Source organism: Pollachius pollachius, assembly GCF_949987615.1.
Source record: "Pollachius pollachius genome assembly, chromosome: 3".
Taxonomy (NCBI): Eukaryota; Metazoa; Chordata; class Actinopteri; order Gadiformes; family Gadidae; genus Pollachius; species Pollachius pollachius.
Genome location: NC_136936.1, coordinates 41,446,708 through 41,470,276, shown reverse-complemented (window position 1 = coordinate 41,470,276; position 23,569 = coordinate 41,446,708).

Below are 23,569 nucleotides of genomic sequence, written 5' to 3'. Positions count from 1 at the left end.
GGATCATGTCACTAACACCTTTGTATTCCTCCCTTACGTTACTAATTAGCATGATCACATCCAACCCTGGCTTTCCTCCTTGTGGGGAGAATAAGGTAAAGAAATGTGTCGCCATCGCCTTCCATACACCACATTAACATCCAAGCTCCATCGAGGGAGGGAGGGAGAAGGAGAGAGGGGGAGAGAGAGAGAGAGGGAGAGACTGCTATAAGAGGGTCATTTTCCCAGAGCATTAATTGCTGAATCAGAGTGACTTGATGGCGAGCACCACTGCAGCGGCAGTAATTGGTGATGAGAGGCCTGCTGACAAGGCAGCAGGAAGTTTGTGAAGGGACTAATGGATAGGAACTGACCTGCAAGACCCTGAAGGGCAACAGTTGCTTTTGAATATCAAGATCATGGTCAGGATAATGATGGGGACCATTATTCTTCTTCTTTTTTAACCCGCTACTTAATTTGAACATGAATTGTTGAAAAATATCAGACACACTGACTCTCCAACTGTGAATCCATCCATAATTGTTATACCGTGAACTTCACATGTATACATGCTCCCTAGGGCAGCACAGAAAAAATGTTTACCTCAGTTTTGACATTCACTGTTTACAGTTATCTCTATGAGAGAGGTCGAGCCATAGTAAGTCAAATGTTCAGGACTCAAACCCCATTATTACATCCCTGGGCCCTTATTTATTGAATGATGGAATGATAGATATCCAGTTGGTGGACACATTTCAAGAATGTTGACTAAGCACATACTTCAACTAGTCCTGTTTAGCAGGAAAAGGTATTTTCCTGGAACTGCTGGTTGTGACAAAAGCCAATTTCCACAAGAAAAATCACGGAAGCGTGTTCTGTACTGCAATCCCCAATAGAAGCGGTCCGGACACGTTCCAGCTGATGGCTCAAGACATGCATAATTATAAAAGGCCTACATGAATTGTAAAAAATATTATGATTAGAATGATTCGTACAATATTATTCATGAGTTATAATCAACCCCTACAAAATATATATACATTAATATTATAACCCATTAAATACGGTAGGATTTCTAGATGTCATGGCAACAAGGGCGTAGGAACCGGGGGGGACGGAGGGGACGTGTCCCCTCCAATATTGGAGACAGGAGCATCTGTCCCACCTAAAAATTATACCGGGGGAGAAAAATATTTTATTTTATTTTGAAAGCGCAACACAGCGTCTTGTCACCGCTTCTTATTCTAAAAAACTGGATGATTGAGCGTGCAATTAAAGAATTGATTTGATATTTATCAGATCATTACTGCCATTCAAAATGTGTTTTCCTTTACATTTACAAATGTATCTTTTTAGTAGAATAAAATATATTTGTGAATTTTTTCAGTGTAGTTAATTTATGACATATTTCTGTTCAAACCATTAATGGATCTGTCAGGTTTCCGATATGTGTCCCCCCCAATGTTAAACTCATTCCTACGCCCTTGCATGGCAACGTCGCAGTCCGCTCCAGACACTGGACTTGCGATTAGAGAATGGACGAGGAATTGACTATCATTTCTTCTTTGCCACTGATTAGTTTATATTGATACCATAGATAGACTGTATAATATTACAATACCCTGTTGGTAAATTGCATAGGGGTTAATGTGAGCTCATGAATATTCATGAGCAAATGCAAACTGATTAGCTGTAGAAGTGTTCTGAGACACGGCTGCGTACCGGCAACCTTCAAAAAGTGCTGGTTTGGGGACGGTTCCCTGCCGTGTCGCGACCATATCCAGTGGAATAGCCTACATAGACTATAATGGTTTCTATTATTTTCGGCGACCGTTTTACTGCTGTGACGGTTCCGTGACGGTTCTGGTGGAAATTGGCCTTAAGAATCACATAGTACTGAGAAGAAAAGGCAGTGTGACGCTGTAGGGGGATGGAAAATGAACAGCAGGAACTTATGTAAGGTTTGCATACTTACTTCATGATGCCTTGCTCCTGGTATTAGGTCTGCGGTACAGCGTAGCCAAGAGTTTCACGATGTGACTTCTAACACAGCATGAATAGGAGTTTTATGTCAAGCCGCCTAAATAAAAAACATATTAATGCCTCATTAATTCTGTGCCAATATCTTCACACAATATGTTCCCATTGCCAGTAATACGGTGTCTTTGTCATCAGGTCCCTATTACCAGCTACGACTGCCGTGCAAGGTGCCAGTTTACTTTCAGAGGAGCCATCATCAATCAGAGAGCATAAAAAAAGCATGCTGCCATTCACTGCTGTATCTTCCAGCATATCATTCTCTAAACTGTCAGTTCACTGTAATTCTGCCTACTTTCCTCCAAGCCATTTAGTGTCTTTTTTTCAAAATAAATTCTTGCTTTATAACTACTTTTTTCATGAGCCAAACTTGGTACGGTGCTACACCAAGATACACCTAGGCTAAACTATTGCATTTTTCTGCTTTGAATAAATAGCACTGACTTTACACCCCGGAAACGAAAAAATGAACATACGACTCACGTACACATGGGCTTAACAGCACAGCAGGGAACACAGCCAAATGGAAAGGTGTAGTCTTCATCGAATTGGAATTGGATTATAATGTATTATAACAGTTGCGTTCTATTCTGAGGTGGATGGATAGCACTCAGTCAGTTGAGAGCTGTTGCAGCACCACGGACAGAGGAAGGGGCAGCAATCGTGACACAGCGGTCAGGAAAGTGTCTCTTTCTTATATCGCTCCCCTTTTGCTTGCCATGTGGCGGAACGAGCTGTAATGGTAGTCAACTGTTGACTGGTGAGCATTTGAATGGCGTTAAAAGGTTGGAACTAGAAAATTGAAATGGCGTTCTCCTGCGTCTCTTACATGGGCTTAAGGCAGTATTGTGTCCACTTCCAGAGAGTAACGCAGCGTGCCCTTGAAATGCAATGTATTCATTTCTCCCAATTCAAACCATCCTTTGTCGTGAGTGGCTCTGGGCCCTGGAGGCAAAAAATATACGGAAGTACCTTTGGAACCGGAAAATTTGTCCACCTGTGGATCCACCTTTTTATTATTTTCTTGGACAAATAACCCAGTCAGAGGTTGTGTGTGTGTGTGTGTGTGTGTGTGTGTGTGTGTGTGTGTGTGTGTGTGTGTGTGTGTGTGTCTGTGCGCAGGGAACTGTATTCATAAAAAAACCCTGCTAGTTTAAGATGATTGTCAGCTTCATTCACATAAGGTTGAACCAGATGCAACGCTTCAGGGCATGTGGCTGAGCGGTGCTGAAGCCCTGCCTCCCGTCCTGACAGCCATAGACAGGCACAGCCTTCTGGCACCAGCTGCCTCCCCGGCCCCATTATGCAAGTGAATTAAACTAATGCATCTGTCTGTTCTCTGCTGCCGGACAGTATTTATTAGTCTGATCTACATCCCTTCTCCCTTCAGCTGTGTCCCCACTGCCCCTGCCACCACCTCTTTTAATATGGTAGACTGCCTCTGTTTTTACTACAGAGATGAGTCTTCCAGGGTGACTGCCTACAGAGGTACTTGAGAATAACACATTCACGCCAGTCTGAAGGGCCCCGATACATATCACATATAGTTCCAGTTCTGCGCTTGGATTAGGTTTATATCCCCGTCGCAACGTAGATGAAGTCCATCCCTTTTGTTATTCTGTACCGTGGTGTTTGATTAACTGCTGTACGCCGGAAAGACCCAGACCCTTCTCAATACCCTGAAGTGGAATGGACTTCTAAACCCCCTCCATCTACCCTTATATCCCCCCCCCCCCCCCCCCCCCCCCCCCCCCCCCCCCCCCGCATAAGTTAATACTTACCATGATTCAATAGAGCCGTGTAGGGCCGGAGCATATTGCAGCGTGCTGCTGATGATGACCTAGAGCAACAACGTCGCTGGCACACAAGCGTCCATATTTGTGGGCGCCAAGTCAGAGGGACACAGTTATTACCTTGAATGAACGAGCCACCGGGAGGGGGAAAAAAAGCAGGGTCCCAAAACAAGTGTTGAACTTTGAGGCAGTGCAGCCCATAATCCCATTACACCTGATGTCCAGGCTTCTTAGGCTCCGGGGGGATGCACTGTTTTGGCGCACTGCAACACACCCATACTGGCTCCAGCATGTATGGATTGAGGTAGTTAAAATGGCCGCTGTTTGATAATAGAAACGTCAATGCATTTCTGTGTGTTGTCACTGAATCAGGCATGGATGGATTTTAAATTTGCTATCATATTTGATTAGTTGACCTAGCACCCATTGCAATTTTCAGGTTGGATTGTTTTTCCATTGTTTGAATTGAATTTTTTTCTTAAAGGCTTAGTATTGAGGTCCCTTATTAACCAACACCTGGCTCTATGAAGCCCTTGACTACTCTGGCTACATAGATAAACTGTACTATGTTTCATATTATAAACAACTCGGAGGAGTTAGTATAAATTACAGTTGCCGTAAGCAATGTTAGTAGTTAGTGAAGACTATCACTTTTGTGGCCCAAGAGAGGATGCTTTATTTATAGAGAAGTGCCGTAATTAATTGTTGCTCTGGTGTAGCTGTCTACATTTGATGGATGTCATCTATAGCCCAACCACCCGAAACCCACTCCACTTTATTTTCCTCCTGTAAGGTAATACATGCGTATGAAAGTTAATCTTGGCAATGAGATGGATGGGGAACATTAACGCATACATGAAATTGTTTGTCTGACAAAAATCAGTCCAAATAGCTTTTTGATCTAACTTCTATTATCTATGGGTTTGATTTCAAATACAATTGCGTTTGACTGTCAGAAATTGTATTTTCAGAAAGGGCATGCTCTACCATATCAATATCATTGATGTGTTTTGAATATATGAAGTGTACCTTTCAAAATTGGTTTAAGTTTGAAACCTAGCACATTCTAGACATTCTCTTCATGAGCTCTTTTAAATGTTTCTTGAACAACAGAATCCGTCGTCCGTCTTTTAACGTACAGCTGTAACTTAACTCAAGTGTCATCCCTTTCCATGCAAGGTAAACACTGCCTGTCCCTGGTCCCAGAGAAGTCCCTCATTATAATGATTGATCATATATTCATTCATCTTTGGTGTGCCAGAAGAGATGTGTGTTGTTTGTTGAGGTCATTGCCTGGCTGATGACTAACGGGTAGTATGGTGGAGCGGTGACTACAAAGACCTATATAGAGGGCCTCCCAGATCCATATAAAAAAAACTACAATGGCCCCTATATCTTCAGAAAGCGTGAAACATGATATCTTTATGTTCCTATAGTTTATCGTTTTATGTTGTGCCGGTCTTTTAAGTGTGTTCGCAGGATTTATGTTATCCTTTAGTGTTGCAGTATTCTGCTGCGACTAAAGTGTAGCAGACACAAAATCTCAATGTCTGAGGGTAGGACACAGATGACAAGAGATCGCTGCAGCATTCTGGCCCACTTTGATGGACACTTAAAACTGTCACGTTTTGTTAATTGCCACATATCCCCCGCGATTACAATCGCTCACCACCGCCTACAGTTCGCTGCCGACGGCGATGGCGGGTATATGGAAATGAAGACATCATAATCCTGATCAGGTGGCGTTGGCTTACTGCGTTCATTGGGTACCATGACCTTGTGGTAATTGCCTGTGTTAAGAATCTGTTAAATCTTTCACCACGCACAGCAGCAAATCCGCCCAGTCCCTGTTGTTCTTTAGCGGTGACCTTGGCGTCGTTCAGAGCTGTGGCGCTGGCTGCCGTTCTCGTGGTCATTGAAGTGGGGTCAGAATTAACATTCTATACACAGACTTTTAAGGGTTATTTTATTCACACTTTGTTAAAAAAATGTATGGTGTTGGATGAAGTGGTAAGGCAATGGACAAAAGCAGTGTTAAAAACAATAATTAGCATTGAATAGGAGGCGGAATCTGTTACCTTGAAACATGAAACATGAACATGAAACATGAAAATTGGCTAGGAACACAGATCCTGTCGTAGTGTGTATCTGTGTGTGTGCGTCAAGTGAGGGAAATGAGAAGGTGAAACTAGAGTCGTCAAAAAAAGGACTAATTACCCTAAAAGATGGATTACATTCAAATCCCCATTTATTCAGAGGCTGGGCATAATGGTTTATTAACTTTCTATAATTGACTGTCATTATAATTGAGTGTGGTTGAGTCTCTGCAGGGCTTTAAATATTTTATTTAAGAAACAACCGGTTTTTATGCTGTAATTTTTCTTAACACTAATTACTTATATGTTGTAGGTATTAACATGTATGATACTGTAAATGGGAGATATTTGGTTGTTTCATGCACTTGACTCTTGTTAAAACGTTTTTGTTATGGAACCATGTCCGTTTTTTATGAAAACTTTGTAAACTATACCTGTTAGCTATTAGAGAACCGCACCATTGTAGATAATGTATCCATGCAAATTAACGTAAATATTTAGACAAAAACAATCTAGTCCTTTGTGGTGAGCATGATGCATAATGTTGTGGAAAAGATGAATGATGCGTACTGGTGGTCATCAGCCACAAACACAGCTGGAATTCCTAAACAACTCCTTATCTCTGAAAACATAAGGAATTCTATGTTTTTTTATCATTTGAAAACGGTGTAAGATAAAAGTATATATATTAAATAAAAGTATGCACTGCTGTATTTGCTGAATCTTTGTTTTGAATGTGATGCTCCACACAAGGAAAATCAAAAGCCCAAACAAAAAGTAGTTTCTCATCTCCGTTTCCTATCTTCTCTTGTATTTTTTATTATTTTATTATATAATATATTCTATTAGACTCAGCATTTACAGTATTAAATGTTCTTAGCTATTTTGCACTAGTGCAACATTTTCCGGTGTATCTGCATTTATAGAATGAATAAAGCGGGCACTAAGCATTATTTCTATAGTCCAACAAACAACCACCTTCCATTGAGCTGCCAGTGACAAAGACATTGTTGCGTTCGCTCTCACAAACACACATGTCGGGCACGCATCTTAGCAAACCCTTCGCTGTGAAGGGTAATTCGCATGTATCTTCATTTTGCGCGAGGGGAGGACAGTCCCTCATCTTTGACTCAATTACGTGAACACAACAAAGGAACGGCACGATCACGATGGCTGGAATCCACAGAGCAATCATATTTGCTTCCCTCGTAAATTGAATTAGAGGACTGCTCTGGGAGCAGGTAAAAAGGCAGGCATTAGAGCTCTCGATTTGCTCGTTGAAACTAATTGTGTCTCTGAGTGTCACAAAGGGTTGAATAGAGAGAGGGCCGCCACCGCGATCAGAGGTCTGTGTCCTTGTTCAACCGGCCGTAACCGTAACGCACCACTGGCTCTTCACAACACAACAAGAGCAGCAATGGTGGAATGATTGCAGGGCAGAGTCCTACCCGCGGTAACCGCAGAGTACGGTAATTGTCGGTTCCCTAATGGATGATTCTATATGTTACCCTATAGGGTGTACACACGACGCCTGAGCCGACTGTTCATGTCTTTTACAAGGGAAGTTGTCAGATCTTTCAAAAATTGAGCTTTTTTGGGATGTTTTTGTGAAATTTGTGATTTGTAAAAAACACAAATTTGAATTGCCATTCACTTTCTTTGATGGTGTGAAATCCCCAGGATTCATTGTCTAAGAAGTAATTAATGACTATATTACAGCATACATCATACTGCCATTATTTCTTTGGATGGTAGTAGTCAAATTGATCGTAGTGGAGGGGGGGGACGTGATACACAAAATGTGTGTAAACATGTTGAACCGTGGAGTGGCATTGAACCGTTGCCTCTAACAAGCGTGTTGGCAGAGTACCTAGCTCATGTCGGGTCATTGAGTGACTTCTCCCTCTTTAAACTGGTCTAAATTATTCACAAGTATAAACACAAAGCACATACCCCATATTTGAAAAGTCTTCATATTACAAAAAAAAACCTAAAATCATTTAAATAAAGAGGTTTTAGAAAGTTTTTAATAAATTCCTGTCACGGGTGTTCTTTGCTTGAATAAATATAGGGGAGCATTGTATATTAAAGACAGGTTCTGGCACTTTTCATTAAAGTAGGACAGGGCAGGTCAATATATGTTTGGACAGCTCCGCAGTGCCAGAAGACCATCTCCTTTGTAAAATAATGCTTCAATGTCATCCGACGTCTCTGATCTCCGCTCTTTGTATTCTGACAATGTTAAGGCAAGCCCAATCACTGGGGAAATAAATAATTGATCAAAGTCGGTATAGGGAGGTGCGAACACTTTTATCATTCCAGGTCACGTAAATGGTCACAGCATTAAAGCACACAACCCCGCGATATTTCCCAGAATCCCATATCTATTTATGGGAAAGCGTATACAAGATATTATGATTCAGGGCCGGACTCAAAATCACCCCAGCGCTGTTAAAGTAATATTCATCAATTTGGCATTTTCCATATTGCTTAGGAATAAAAGTCATAATTTCATCACTTGGACGGCAAATCTCTTTGTAAGCACGAAAAAAATCAAATCGTTTGGAAGGACAGCAGTGATAACACACTGAGTGATGAAACATCAAATTGTGTGAGAAGATTACATTTTCAGACACGGTTAATGAATACAATCATATTTATCACTTTTTATGACATTTACATGCTTTGATATCAGAGATTAAAGTGGTAATCTTGAAGATTTACACATACATAAATGTCTGCTTACTCCTTACTGAAGAAAGACAAGTGAAAGAGCCTCTGGCCCACTGATGAGCCCTTTGCAGTATTATGAACGAGTCACACTGGATGGTCTATGATCTATGTGAACAATTACCACTTTAAATATATCAATTACAAGTGTGTGTGTGTGTGTGTGTGTGTGTGTATATATATATATATATATATATATATGGTGCGCACAATAACCTGGTTCAGCTGGATCTCTTTCCTTATGACCTTTTCTCAGCATTCTGATTCTTGCACAATTCTTATCATTCAGTGATGCCAGGCATTGAGGATACCCTAGGTCTACAGTGCTGTGTATGGGTTGAAGGCTGCACTGTCTAGACACACAACCAGCAATCCCCAGACCGTCGGTTCTTCTGAATCACTAATCGACATCTCTTGCTGACACAATCTGAAATTGGCATGCTAAAAGGAACTGTGCATGTGCTTATTTGTTTTCTAATGAGGAAGTGAACTATGGTGAATTTCTTAGTGGAGTCAGAATTGGGGAGGGGGGATATCAAACAACAGATATGTAATGTAGTGCTGAGATACTGTGGCAGGTCTGTACAAGCCACAACATCCCTGTCTGCTCCTGCCATGATGAATGGCACAGCCCAGAAAGTACAGCAGAGGCCACAAGTAAAGAAAAAGAGTGTTTTGTTTGTATATAAATATATATATATATATTACTGACGAAGCATGAAAAAACAATAACTGCACAGGATTTGGGATTTCACCAACCAACCCATTACAATCAAATTGTTTCCAGGAGATTTGTCGAATGTGTACAGGCACACGGTTCGTCTGATGCAATTCAGCTTTCGATTTTTCCTTGTCAGCATTTCCACGTTGGTTTGCCCTCCATGCCCACACACAACCACACTGACCTGTGAAGATACTAATGCTTTTTATTGTATTCCTAGGCAAGCCGGCCAAGTGAATGATGACATGTGAGAATGAAACGTTTGAACCGGCACCCTGTTCCGTAGCGTGCGTTGTTCGACAGCAATCCTAAGGTGGTCACCAAACTAGGGACAATGTGATCAATAATAAAATAATTATTTTCATTAATCAATATTAATTGACTATAATAATTTCCATTCGTAAAATGAAATTTTCACGCTGAATCAACTTGATTGATTTGGTTCTACTAATGTCACCATCGAGTCAATATTTCAATATTTCATTCCGTCACATGGGTCTATTCAATGCATCTTCAAAGCTCCAAAACATCTACAAATGTTAAAGGCCGAATCATATTCCAAAAATCGAAATAGTACAAAAATGCAGTGAAACACTTAAAAGAAAAAAAGCATTTGTTTTGAGGGGTCATTGCTGAACAAGCCCTTTAAATACTTTAAAAGTGTACTTAAGGAGGCAGGGTTTCCTTTGTTTGGAGGATATAATTCAGGAGGCTAGGACGAGTCCTCACTGCAGCATTGGAGACAAACAAGCTGGGTGACCTCGGCAGAGAATGACAGCGTATCCCGGGGGGTGCCATTTTCTGAAGTGTTTGTCCGTGCTCTTCACAGTGCAAAAAGCCTTTTGTGGTTATGCTCTGCGTTCTATCTCAGAAGATGGACTTTGGCCGTTCCCATTTACCCGACCTGCTAACTTCGTTCATTAAAGACGTTCCAACAAGGTCATGACAAGTGATTTTTTTCTTATTCTATTTTTTGGGGAAACAAGATTGCATATTATGGAAATCACGAGTGAAACCGAGTTATGTATATGTGAATACACACATTTCAAATAAATGCAATGACAACGCAAAGAAGAAAACCAAACAATCAGGTTGAAAGCATTCTTCAGAGAAAATGGATATTGTGGTGCAACTTCATCATGTCTGACCCTCCCCCAACGCATTCCCCAGGGAATTACATTTCCCCCCCAGATAATTTCATCTGGCATGGAGCTAGAATCTCAATGCATGCGAAGAGGATATGGAAGTCACTTGCTTGATTCAGTTAAGATAAGAAAGAGTTGCAGTTCTTCTTAAATCAATCATCTAGTTGTCCTGCTTTAAATTGTATCATTGATTCCTGTTAAGATATCGAACAGAGCACGTACTACTCTCCACATGTTGTGATATGGGAATCCTTATTGTTGGCGTTCTGGTGAAAGTGCCTTCTACAACTGTGAGCAGTACAGAGTAGAACATATGAGCCAAAAAGCTCTGTAACACAGAGTGATGTTGATAGAGGGATGTCACGGCAAATTGGATTAAATTGGTCTATACCTCTAAAAATCAGAAGAGGCTGGCGTGTGTGACAAATGCACATGTTAATTCGATTTTGGAAATATTACAGTCTGTACTTTCGAGAAATATAAATGGATCCAGACCCTCAATCACATTTGCTGAAAGGCCAATACTTTTTGGGGTAGGTGTGCGCAACCTAGATGGCAAACTTATGGCTGACTGTCAGTCAGTGGAAAATTGAGTCAGAGGTCAATTTCTTAGTGTACTGCAGGATCTGTCATGCATGTTCTATATATAGAACACAATAAGCATTGTTTTGCTGATTTAACAAATGAACGGAAATGTTCATGTAAAACACATCTCTTGTTTGGCAATTTAATTAAAATAGGTTGATTATTCTTTGTGTTTTTTTCCACCGATTTGTAGCATCTGATCATTCCACATTCTCTGTATCATCTGAAGGGTATGCTATGTGCAGCAGTTGGGCTACCTTGAAACTCTTATCATGGCATTTCAGTGGCAGATATTTCCTGTTTTCCAATCATTTTGATATTTATATGTGGACCCTAAGGCAACGCATAGCCTACTTTATGACATGCCAGGGTTATTGCTTTATTTCCTGTCGAACCCCACCACTTAGTTGTACACTCCCAGTTCAATTTTGTTTTGTCATCGCAGCTCCCTTGCATAAGATTTAATACTTTGCAGAGGCAGTGTGTGTGAACAGTAAATGCTGGAGCACGGCATATGGTCAGATTTTGTGTTGTTAATATGCCACTCTGTCTTTGTCTGCTTGATGACATTTTGGTAACACGCCACGAATGCTTTTATGAATTTATACACGTTTTGGGGCCAGCCATTCATGCGTTTTTTTTGTGAAACGTAATTGCAATTCATGAGCGCATTCGTCACAGATTTCAGAGCAAGGTCGTTGAGTGGTTGTAAATGTTTTTGGTTTTTCTCAAAAACAGTCTTTTAAGCTCAATAGCTATGTCAAAGCATAGTAGTGTGTTGCATATTCATCATATATGTATATGATGTTTGGTGTCTTGATCAGAATATAGCTAAAGGTAGGTGTTTGTAGATGATCATAAAATGTCTTTGAGGCATAATTATAATAAATTCAGACTTTTTTTCTGAAATGCACAGAATAGACAATGAAAGTATGTATTATATTATTGTGTATGATATTAAAATGCAGGTGCAAAAAGCATAAGCAGGGGCATACATTAGTTGACATGCACTTGCCTAGAACATAAACTGTGATTCAAAATAGCCACTAGAGTCAATATAAGCACAAAAAGGAAAGTCATGAATAATGTTATTGGTAGAAAGAAATCATTTTCATAAAAGGGTAATGGGATAAAATAGAGTGCATGATAGAGGGAGTAAAACATTAGTTTTACTCTACTGCCAATAACTGCAAAATAATTATGTCTTAAGTAATAAGAAACAACAGACATAAATTGACAACACAAACTAAGCATATTTATGTATATTTGAAAATAACATTACGATACAATGATATACAATACATGAATAATAAAGATACACTTTAACTTTAAGGCATGCACAGAATTATTATTTCTCCACCTTTGACTGTACCATAATCCACCTAGTGGAGAATCGGCCACTGTTTGCTGAAGCACCCTATAAACCTACACATTTGCTGCAATTTTGTCAGTAAGAGGGGGGTGGAATTCTGGCAGCAATCAGTGAATTAATCTCTACTGCCTCCCCTTTTCATCTCGCTGTCGTGCCCAAGGTGCCACATATGGATGTACCCCCCCCCCCCGTACCTCCCCTGCGATATAATCAGGATTCTGATGGGTATTTTGCTGTAGGTGCAACAGTAGCAACAAATTATGTCCTTTGCATCTCCCACCGTGAATAGTGGTGAGCCTTTTCCCCTGCTGCTGCTTAGGCTCTTTGGTGAATCGGAACGCAGTGTCAAAACATGTCACATCTCTTTTAACCACTAAAAAAACAAAAAACAGAGAAATCCTTCATGGTGCATGGCAGCGTGCAACATGAAGGTTATGTTTTAATAATGCAAGACAGGGTAAAATGAAGGACTAATACCCCAAAATAAAACAGATGTTGAACAAATATTATTAGCTCACGATCGGTTAGGTATATAATTAGGATCTTACAAACTGATGACAAATAATGATTAAAATTAGCAAAAAGAGTTAAACATCCTTGTTGGGTTGAATTTTGCTTTGCCACCCACAAGCAATTTGCAATCAAATTAGAACCTGTGGTATCAATCACAGGATACCTCCATTTCTTTCCACCTCAAAAGAGATCGGAATGGAAAACTGCTTATTTTGGACGAATGTATCTTACTTTGTTTATATACCCTGTTTCCAAGTAAATCTGGTTATTAATGCAACAAGCAATGTAATTTGAGTTAAATGTTAAAAGTTAAAAAGATAAAAGTTACAAATCTCATTGTGCCTTAGCCACATACTTCACAGACAGCTGTGCTAGTGTGAAAATAAGGGGGATCAGGGATATGTTCTGATACACCTGGCTGAATAGAGAAGAGTAGGTTTTTCTTTTGAATGACATCTCGTCTCTAATGAATGCTGTCATTCATTGGAGATACCAGACCCCTACCCTCCCCAAACTGACGTTACATCATAAAGTTAGGAAATAAATAAAGAGGTTACACAAGCAAGAACATTGGGGGAAATAATTGCAAGAAAAAAAAATAGCAACTTTGAAAAGTGCAGCCAAGGCAACCTCTTAATGAAACAAGGTTATTGAATTTTTCTTCAATCCTTCCGAGACGTTGGAAAGGCTCTGAAAAAGAGATGGACGTGGTGGTGGTGATGGGGGGGGGGGGAGGAAAACAGCGTCTTTGATTGACAGGCTGGGATTCTTGTTTACCGTTGGCCCCCAGATGTGGCTGTGTACAGCATGCGACCGGAGGCTACCCCTGCTCTCTCATGCTGGTCAGGTAGCACGCTCCATTTCCTCACCTGTCAGCACGGACAAGCTAAACACAGGGCTTTTTGACATCGGCATTTTACGCCGCTCGTTCTCACTGACAACTCCAATCTAAAGGAGGCCTGACACCGTGTCAATCCCAGGCGGCCCCCGTGGCCAGAGATGCGCCCGTCGCTTTACAGTCGGGAGAGAGGGCTGTTGTCTACCGCCGCTTTGTTTACCCCCTGGCGCTGGTAGAGGAGAATGTCACGGTAGGAGTCTGCATCCTGGGGCGAGGGGGCTTTTCCCTGGCAATCTGATTCATTTAGCTGCAAAGGCCAAGTGTAGGAGAGGGGGCAGTTCATCGTTCATACAAGGATGACGAATGTTGTTGTTTAGAGTACAGTTTGAACAATGTTGAACGTTGTGGATATGAGGCACGTTGTTTAATGTATAGCAAGTTGGACGACCACCATGTGTATAAAAATGTCCTATGTATTGCGTTATTTCAAATCTTCATCACGGAGGAGAAAACAATAATACTACTTATGATATTGAGAGGCTAACCTAATAAACTTAGATCATCTATGTATTGGAATTCTTAATTATTGATCTTTTTTTCCTAACATTTCTGAATTCATTACTAATATTAATTACTAATCTACTTAGTTGGAATATATCCCGGTGTGCAACATCAGTTACCACACCATGCATGGCCAGACACATGCACAGACATATGCACACACACACACACACACACACACACACACACACACACACACACACACACACACACACACACACACACACACACACACACACACACAATGAGTGATGGCTCTGTGAGATAAAGTCCCAGTCCAGTGACAAGTTCTTATCACTGCCATTCTTTACCCTGACATCCACAATACTTGGCATTGACGGCACAATTTGATCAGTAACACACCTTTGGAAAATATAATTACTCGCAACTCACTTCTCATGTGCTGGCCTGCAAAGGAAGAACAGCCGTTTTTTTTTTCAAAAGTAGAGCTTGTGTGGAGTTATCCCGAGAATTAATCACCTTGATTCACGACCCATCAGTGCACAGCTCTTGTATTCGGAGACTTTTTTACCCAGCGGTGATGTAGCAACACACCGTTGGGTTTTAGGAAGCATTTGAATAGGCTGCTATGACCTTATGACCTTATTACTCCCCTTTATTACTGTTGCGCTGTTGTTGTTCTTCTTCTAATATGCATTTCACAGTCCGCCGTAAGTGCTGTTCGAAATCAAATAAAAAAGTGTAATCTAATAATACTTAATCAAAAGCAAGCCTGTGTTGAATTAAAGACCATACTGTCCAATCCCCAGTCTATTCTGGAACAATTGTTACACTGATCATTACTATGTTCACCATGATTCTGATTGTGGAAGAGATTCAAAGAGCATAGCAATCTCTTTCTTCAATGCATTGAAGATAGACATGTCTCATAACTAAGAAAATCTAATTTCAATGTAATTCTGTGTCAGTCTCTTTCAGTTTCACATCACTGTTATATCTATCGACTCATTAGGTAACACAAATCAGGTTTGAAGGCTTAAAATCACACCAGGAAACATTGGGGTATAGCAAATGGAATCGAGTTGTTTCTATTTGTATTTTCTCTCGCCAGTTGCCAGGAAGCCCAGCGTTAGCATTCAAGTCTCTCTCAGGGTCCCTGGAGTTTGTGTTTTGTTTTTGGATGAGCCGCTGCATCGCCCGCTTCCAATTCCTGGCACAACTTTAGCATTAACATCCTGTCTATATCGCTGTAATTGCCACATAAGGCTTCACGGTCCAACAGTCGAGCCCTTCATAGAGAGTGTCGTGGTGCAAAACTGAGAACCCTTCTGCATATTGCCCATCCAATGTGAAGCGACTGTCTTTTTTGACCACACACTTTTACAACATTTAGATAGGATCATTTAGGCCTATTTAAATGAATCACTCAATAATCAGTTAAATCCTTTCCATGGTAGGTATTTGCACCTACAACATAATTATTGTAGACTTTTAAAATTGATTCCAGATTAACGTATAATTATATAGAAGATACAAAGATCAACCGCAATAGAGAAATGCTCTTAACTCTGGATCAAACATGCCACAATCTAAAAGGCTAAAAGGAAAAAAAAGAAACATAAACTCCCAGAACTGGCCATATTTTGTATTCAAACTGGCAATTTTTTTCGGCTTGGAAAAGGGTGACATTTGTTCTCAGCATTCCACTGTAGGGGTGGAAGCTTTGCCCATTTGACTGTGAATCCAAAGCTTTGGAAAGGTTCAAATCTTGTCAAACTGGAACCTCCTCTTGAATTTTAACACTGTTTACCTGGTGTGGTCAGGATTACTGGTCTGGTTTTGGAGCAGGCCTGGTGAGACCAAAGGTCATTGATAGAAATACACCTCTACTGCACAGTGTCCTGCCATCAAAATACTCTGACAACCCAGAGAGGAAAGTCACTTCCTAACCACCTTTCTTTGTGTCATTGCTTGCCCCAATTGATTGCCTCTTTAAAATCAATCTGAGATTGCCGGCCAAAAAAGAGACCCTCATTATGGGCTATAATGCAGATTGCAGAGAGGTTAGGTCTCTATAATAATACAGCCTATAGTAGTTTGGTTAATTTACGATTGTGGTTCAAGGGTACCAGCGGCAGAAGAATCTGCATCTGTCTGCAATGACGTAGGAGACGCAAGTAAGAAGCATTGCTTTTCCTCGTTTTTCCTTTTTCTTCCCTGATAGGAGAAAAAAGTTGAGTAATAGCCTGGGAGAGAGTGGCACCGACAAAGGATTGAAAGGGTGCTTATGTGATCGGTGTGTGGGGGGGGTAAATCCTACTCCCTCTGGACACCTTTCTATATTGAAAAGGCAATGGATCATTAGACATGGTGTGGGAAAGTGTTGCTAGATTGGATTTCATTACATTTTCCCAAGGCCTTGATTAGATTTATGTCTAAGAGACTAATGCCATTTTGAATAATAGAGAGATCACGACAGGAAATTAGGTAGTGTTAATGTGATCACAATACAATACAGGGAAATGACAACCGAAATCCCTTTAAAATAGGAGTAGCTTCAGGCTTGCGGGGTAAGTTGAATGATTAGTCCACAGAAGACTTGGGTTTTTGGGAAATGCTTTATATATTAGAAGATTGCATTTCCCAGCCTGTGTGTAGATTGCTGATAAACTCAAACACCTCAGCATAACCCAGCCACATAGCTACACCAGCATATGCTTGCAATTGCTTGCAATTTAAAATACATGTTGATGTAAATTACCTACGTTTGATTTTACTAGTCCAACACATGCACAATAGATATATTACATATACACAGTGCAGAGCAGTAGGATTCTGTTGTTGCAAGTGCTTCATTGTCTGTTGAAATGTAGTATTCATAACCCATATTTCCAAATGTATTATGCATATGAGACAGAATATTCTCTTATCCATGACCAGAGGAAAAACTTTTGGTGTGCATAGCATTGCTTATGATACACACACTCTCTCTCTCTCTCTCTCTCTCTCTCTCTCTCTCTCTCTCTCTCTCTCTCTCTCTCTCTCTCTCTCTCTCTCTCTCTCTCTCTCTCTCTCTCTCTCTATTTTGACGTCACTGTGAGACCTGTGTGACCGGTAGACAGTGTTCTGTGTAACGCGTTACAAAGTAAGTAACGCGTTAATACAGTAACATAAATACTTTTTCATGTAAAAAGTAAAGTTAAATATGGTAACGAAACGTAGTTCCTTTTTCAATTCGTTGTAACGTTACTTTTCCCAGGGACAGATTTGACAACGATACTGCCTGCTCAGGCAGTATGCTCTTGTGCCTGCGTGCTTGCGCAATAGTCCCTTCACAAGCTCTCATTCCACACTGAGACAGACGCTAGTTGCCCGAAACTGTTTCTGCATCTCTTCCACAGACATCACTTCTACAGGCATTTTCCAAAGCCAGTCCTTACGACCAAAAAAGCCAGCGTTGGAACGAGACAACAAACGCTGTCACTGTTTACCTGTGTAAGGACATGGTTCCCTTTCAAAATGTAGATAGAAAGGGCTTTAAAGAGATGGTCAAAACATTCTATCCCAGGTACGCGTTACCTGCCCGCACACACTTCAGCCAAATTGAGATGCAAAAACTATACGGCAAGGTCTGCGAGCAAGTGGAGAAAGAAATCCATACTATTAAACATTAGTGTTTGTCAGAGATGGAAGTAACTCGAGAAAAGATTTTGCTTTTTTTTTCTTGCAGTTTTGATGCCTTACCAGTATTTTACCCCTTCAGAAGCATTTATATCGAAATTAGAACATAAAATTAACATACCGTGATATAATTCCGTTACCGTCCATGCCTCAAATCATACTGTGATATACATTTTAGTCCATACCGTACAGACACGCACACACGCACACACACACACACACGCACACACGCACACACACACACACACACACACACACACACACACACACACACACGCACACACGCACACACGCACGCACACACGCACACACTAGCACACACTAACACACACTAACACACACTAACACACACACACACACACACAGACACACAGACACACAGACACACAAACACACAGATGCATAAAGTTAGGGGGAGAGGAGGAAAGGAGCAATCTTTCGGGCAGGGGCAAAAAATATGTAGTTTCATGGGCAATAAAGCAGCTTTTTATTACAGCAAAGCCGAGATAGAGGTAGGAACCCGATTGGGTCCCGATGAACCGGCTCCCAGGGACTGCGAGGGTCCACATGGAATGAACTGCTCCTGAGGGAACCTAAAGATGGCACCACAAGATCGACTGTTGGGGTAACCGTGAGCAGAGGCTATAGATTTCACCTACAGAAGAGCAGATTAGAATTTACTGCAAAATGACTTTTCCCATGAATCCTCTCTTGAGGAGCACAAACGCAGAGACGGCGGTAAAATAGAGGTTCCCCAGATGGATAAAACGGCGCTCAGTGACAGAGTGACAGAGTGCAAGCGATGAAACCTCCAGATACGCCCCGTGGTTTCCTCATCCAGTGGTCCGTGCAGGAGACTTCGGAGGGATTTTTTTATCCTGTATGAACACTGAATGACTAAACGAAAGCATGTCTGATCATAACACTGGAATTGCAGATATCAACAAATCCATTGCTGCAAACTCCACTTGTAAGCACTCTATAAGCCATCGCAGGAGTGCAGTGTAGCGATCAGCAAGCTCTTTGAAATATACCAGTGTTTTAAAGTTTACAAATATAATTAGAGGGCTTATACGATTGGCTGCCATCAACTACTGCTTAAAATTGTAAAAGTGGTGTCGAAATACTGGGTGTATGTGGGATCTGCCCATTTCTACAGTGCTCTCATAGAAATTGCAAAGACAGCCTCTGCTTGATACATTTTCTAGGATGCAAATGTTTTTAAATCTGTGAGCTTGTTGCCTGACTTTGCATTTCTATTTTGGAAGGACGTTTTACCAATTGAAACATTTATATCCAGTAATCGGGTAACCCTACATAGCGCTGTGAGTGTTTCAGAGATATATTTTCTGCCTTACAGAGTGTATCACTGATGTAGCAAATGTTGCTTTAGGCCAGCTTATCTCTTCCCTGTTTGGTTCAGGTCAAAATAACAGAACGTAGCAAAACATGATACTGGGCTGGCAGAAGGCAAACATTTGTTCAGTTGGACGGAAAATAAAAATTCCTCCAACCAATCAGCTTTGACAAACATCCACCCCAAAAATGTTGTGCATCTCAAATTGCCATGCATCTGAACTTATCTATTTGAAATAGTTATATGTATGAACCATGCATAGTTTAATCTGTTTTTGCAACATTGGTCAGTGATCAATCACCTTTCTCCTCAAATATGTTAGGGTATTTGGCTCTCCAAGCACAACGGTTCTGGGTTTGAAACCCAATGTTTACGATTCCTTACCTCTGCTTGCTCCTTTAATGACCTTTCCACTCTATTTTCGAGTTCTCCTATGTTATCTAGGGATCATGAGGGAAATAGGGCAAGTAGAGTGGGTTTATTTATTGCATTTTCTATGCTTAAATTGAAGCCAGTGGAAAAGGTTTGGTGCGCTTGCCATTATGATACTGCAATTACAAAAGCACAAGCTGATGGAGTCATTTTCTGTTGCCTGTTGCTTTGGTTTTATCTGCATGGTGTGTACACAATCAAGATCAAAGCACCCGCAAACATATGGCTAGCATTTAACGTAGCATTTATCTTTTAAAGCATATGCATTGCAGAGCCATGAATCAAACCTTGGTGCATGTGACACTTTATTGTGGTGATTTATTTTAGCATGTTATTTTCCAGTTCTGCATGAGAGTTTCTGATCTTCTTTACTCTGTACATAGCCTTTTTAATCGTATGGGCGTGTGTAATTATAAGCTCTCTCCGTATCTCTCTTCTCTCTATTTGGATCAGCCAATGACTGAATATACTCCACTCAGAGGAGATACTGGATTCATTTCACACTCTAACACACACCTCTCCCCCTTAGGAAGGATTATTTGTCATGTTGAGAAAGCAGTCTTAAGATTTGAAAGATGAGATGATTTACATCTGGGCCTGGTGAAAACAAAAGTAATGTACGTATTCTCTAAAAGCAGTAATTTACTTTCAATAATCAAATGTAAACAGTATAGTTATTACTTATACTATGAATGTATTGTATTGTATTGATACATTTGAAACCGTGGTACTGCTCGGTCTAATTCCATTTCTCCCAGCTAATCTTCATGTTGGCCGGATTGGTCGAATACTGATCCGCTATTTTAGGGTACTGAGTGAATAAAGCAGATTATCCACCTCTACTTCTAATGGACATTATTTGGTCCTTACACAAACAACATAACCAGTGACTGCAGTGACTATTGTGCTATGGATGATGTGCATGTAACCAGGGCTGCATTGAATATCGGCTGTACATCCTTTGTAAAGCCAGCAGAAACATAATGAACTGTACCTACACTTACCAAAACATTGTTGAAAACAGGGAATCGGTGGAGGTTTAAGTTTAACAGTTGTCTGTTTTTGGCCTTTTAAATTTCAATAAAGGTTCAATGTGGTTAAGGATCCGGAAAGCCCATCTTTACATTTACTATCAAAATGTCAACGGAACCTCTGCCCACTGAACTGGAAGTATGCTGTGGATACAAACACAGTATTCTGTTACTGCTCCGTTTGACTGGGGGTTGCAAATAGTAGAGCATGATGTGTTTCATTTTATGTTTTTGTAGGTTGACCACTGGTCATCCCGTTCCCCTTTCTGTTTTGCCTCTTTTCCATTTCACAGCTCAAGGGATTGAGTTGTGTGCTGGTGTTGCTGCGCTGGCTGGGTTTTATAGTGCAGTACTGTAATTATGGTCATCACTCACTCAGTGGCTTGATGGCGTTTAAAGCACGTTTGTGAGTTCTCTGTAATTATTAGTACAGATGTAGGGAGGGAGGGAGTGGAGGGTTGTACTTTGAGTATATTTATTTGTGCTTTTTTGAGTCTGTTGCAGCGATAATCCATTGACCTTGCAGCAATCAAGCTTTTTCTCTGGTTGTTCCATCAACTTTATGAAATGGCTTACTCGGGGTATCCTCAGAAGTACAAAGATCATCCTAAGACACAATCGAATGTGCTCCAGTTGGATATTGTACCATCATGCCATTCATATACGACTTGCCTCTATTACACTTGGCCAGGATCTAATCCCGAGTGTGTGTGTATCTGAAACAAAATATGTGTGCAGCCTGTAGTTTGCAGTATTATGAAATGAAGTGCCAGTGAGTATGTACCGCACAATTACCTGTGCTCTTTAAATTGATGCATGGATTCAATTTAAATCTGAAGGCTGTTTCAAGGAGCTGGGTTCAAGGTGCACCAGATATATTACGTCAGAATTCAGGGTAAGCCAGAATTCTTGGTTTCAGATAACAAGATCAGACTAAGACTGCTCTTAGTCCATTTCCATTGTCTCATGCTGTGAACGTAACCTGGAGCAAACCTAGTACATAGCAGGTTAGCTTCTAGATGACCTCGCCAAAGGCTGCAGATAAAACTGCTTTCTATTGTCTCATTACATAATGGCAACACACAACGTTATATGGTCATGTTCAAAACTATTGTATTACAAGGTCTACATGTTTTATTTTTACAGGATCTATTTTAGACGACTTGCATCATATATATGTATTTTTTTATTCATGTTTTGCTATTCAAATGGTTGCATTTTCAGATTAAATTCATTACATTAAGGTATATAGTAAACTAGAGTTCATTTTTTCTTCAAGAATAAAGAGATTCACATACTATTACAGTACACATTTTGTTATTTTCCTCCCCAAGAAAAGAAAACGGTCTAGTATAGTCTTCAACTCCAGCCTTCCTATGGTGAAGAGGCTGAAATGACTTGGAGCCTAGCCATTAACCAATAAAAAGAAAAGCAATGAAATAGCATGCTTCGGGATTTCCCTGATCGATCACACCCATTTTCAGGGTGCGATAGTTGATGGCTTTTGATGTCTGTCATGAACTTGGTCCAACTGAGTGAAATCCTTCCTAAAAATTGTAATCAGCTGCTCTGAAATCGAATCTCCCAACAGTGCAGGGAAGCACTCTATCTTTTCAGAAGAACAGTTTAAGCTTAAAGATATCCTTACCTGACATGAAACGGGCCGCTATATAAAATGCATAAAAAATGTCAGGGGTAAGTATAGATATGTTGGCCCAAAGCTTAAAACAATCCAAAAATGTAAACATAAATATTCTGAAGAATGCAATAACTTAGATAGATGAGATCACTCCGAGTCACAGTTTACTTGCACAAAATTAAGTAAAAACTCTGACTGACCTCACAATTATTAAAAATGTCTGTATAACTTTGCATTCTCTTATGTTATTTGTCTTGTTGGCACAGGGTGAAGTCAAACCTTGTGATTTGTTCAACACAAGTCATTGTTTTGCATGCATTTTATTTGCATTGTATTTGCATTGTATTTGTCTAATAAAACTTGCGACAAACATAAAAATCTGGTCTTAAACAGTGTAAACAGACCATGTTGATGCTTGACACTACAATTATTTTGAAGAAACATGTACTTAATGTTAGTCATTTTATATGTTGAAGTTTGTTATTCCCCCTAAAAATCTTTGAGAATTGGTTACAAACACTTACGATGCAGATACTTTGTTTACTCTTCAGTATCCATATATGGAGAGCTCTTTTCTGCTCCAGAGGCCCAGGGTGTGATATAAATGATGCTTTTAGTAGCCAAACAAATGTGTGAGTCAGATGGAAAGATGCAGAAGCGCTCATCCCCAAGAGACAATTGTATATAGTTTCCTAGCAGACAGAGATCACCTGGGGAAACTATGAGTGTATAGAATTGAGAAAAGCAGGTCTCGTCTTCTGCTCCTTGGTCTGATAGAGTTGACTGGGGGAAACAATGGAGAACACACCTAGCGCTTATTGTTAATCTAACCCGGGCCTGGAGATAGCTACCCTTCACAAAAATGGCCTCTGATGCAGACGAATACTGGCGTCAACTGGGGCTCTTCAGTGGTGTCGCAGTTCGTACAATTTACTTCAATTCAAGCTGCTTTATTTTGTCCTGTCTCACCGTCCTTCCTGTCGATCTCTACTGTCTGCTTCAATAAAGGAACCCATAAAGATCTTATGTTATGTGGCTGTCAGCTTCTAATGGATCCAGGGTTATTTTTTACGACCAATCCCCAAACTGTTTTAAGCA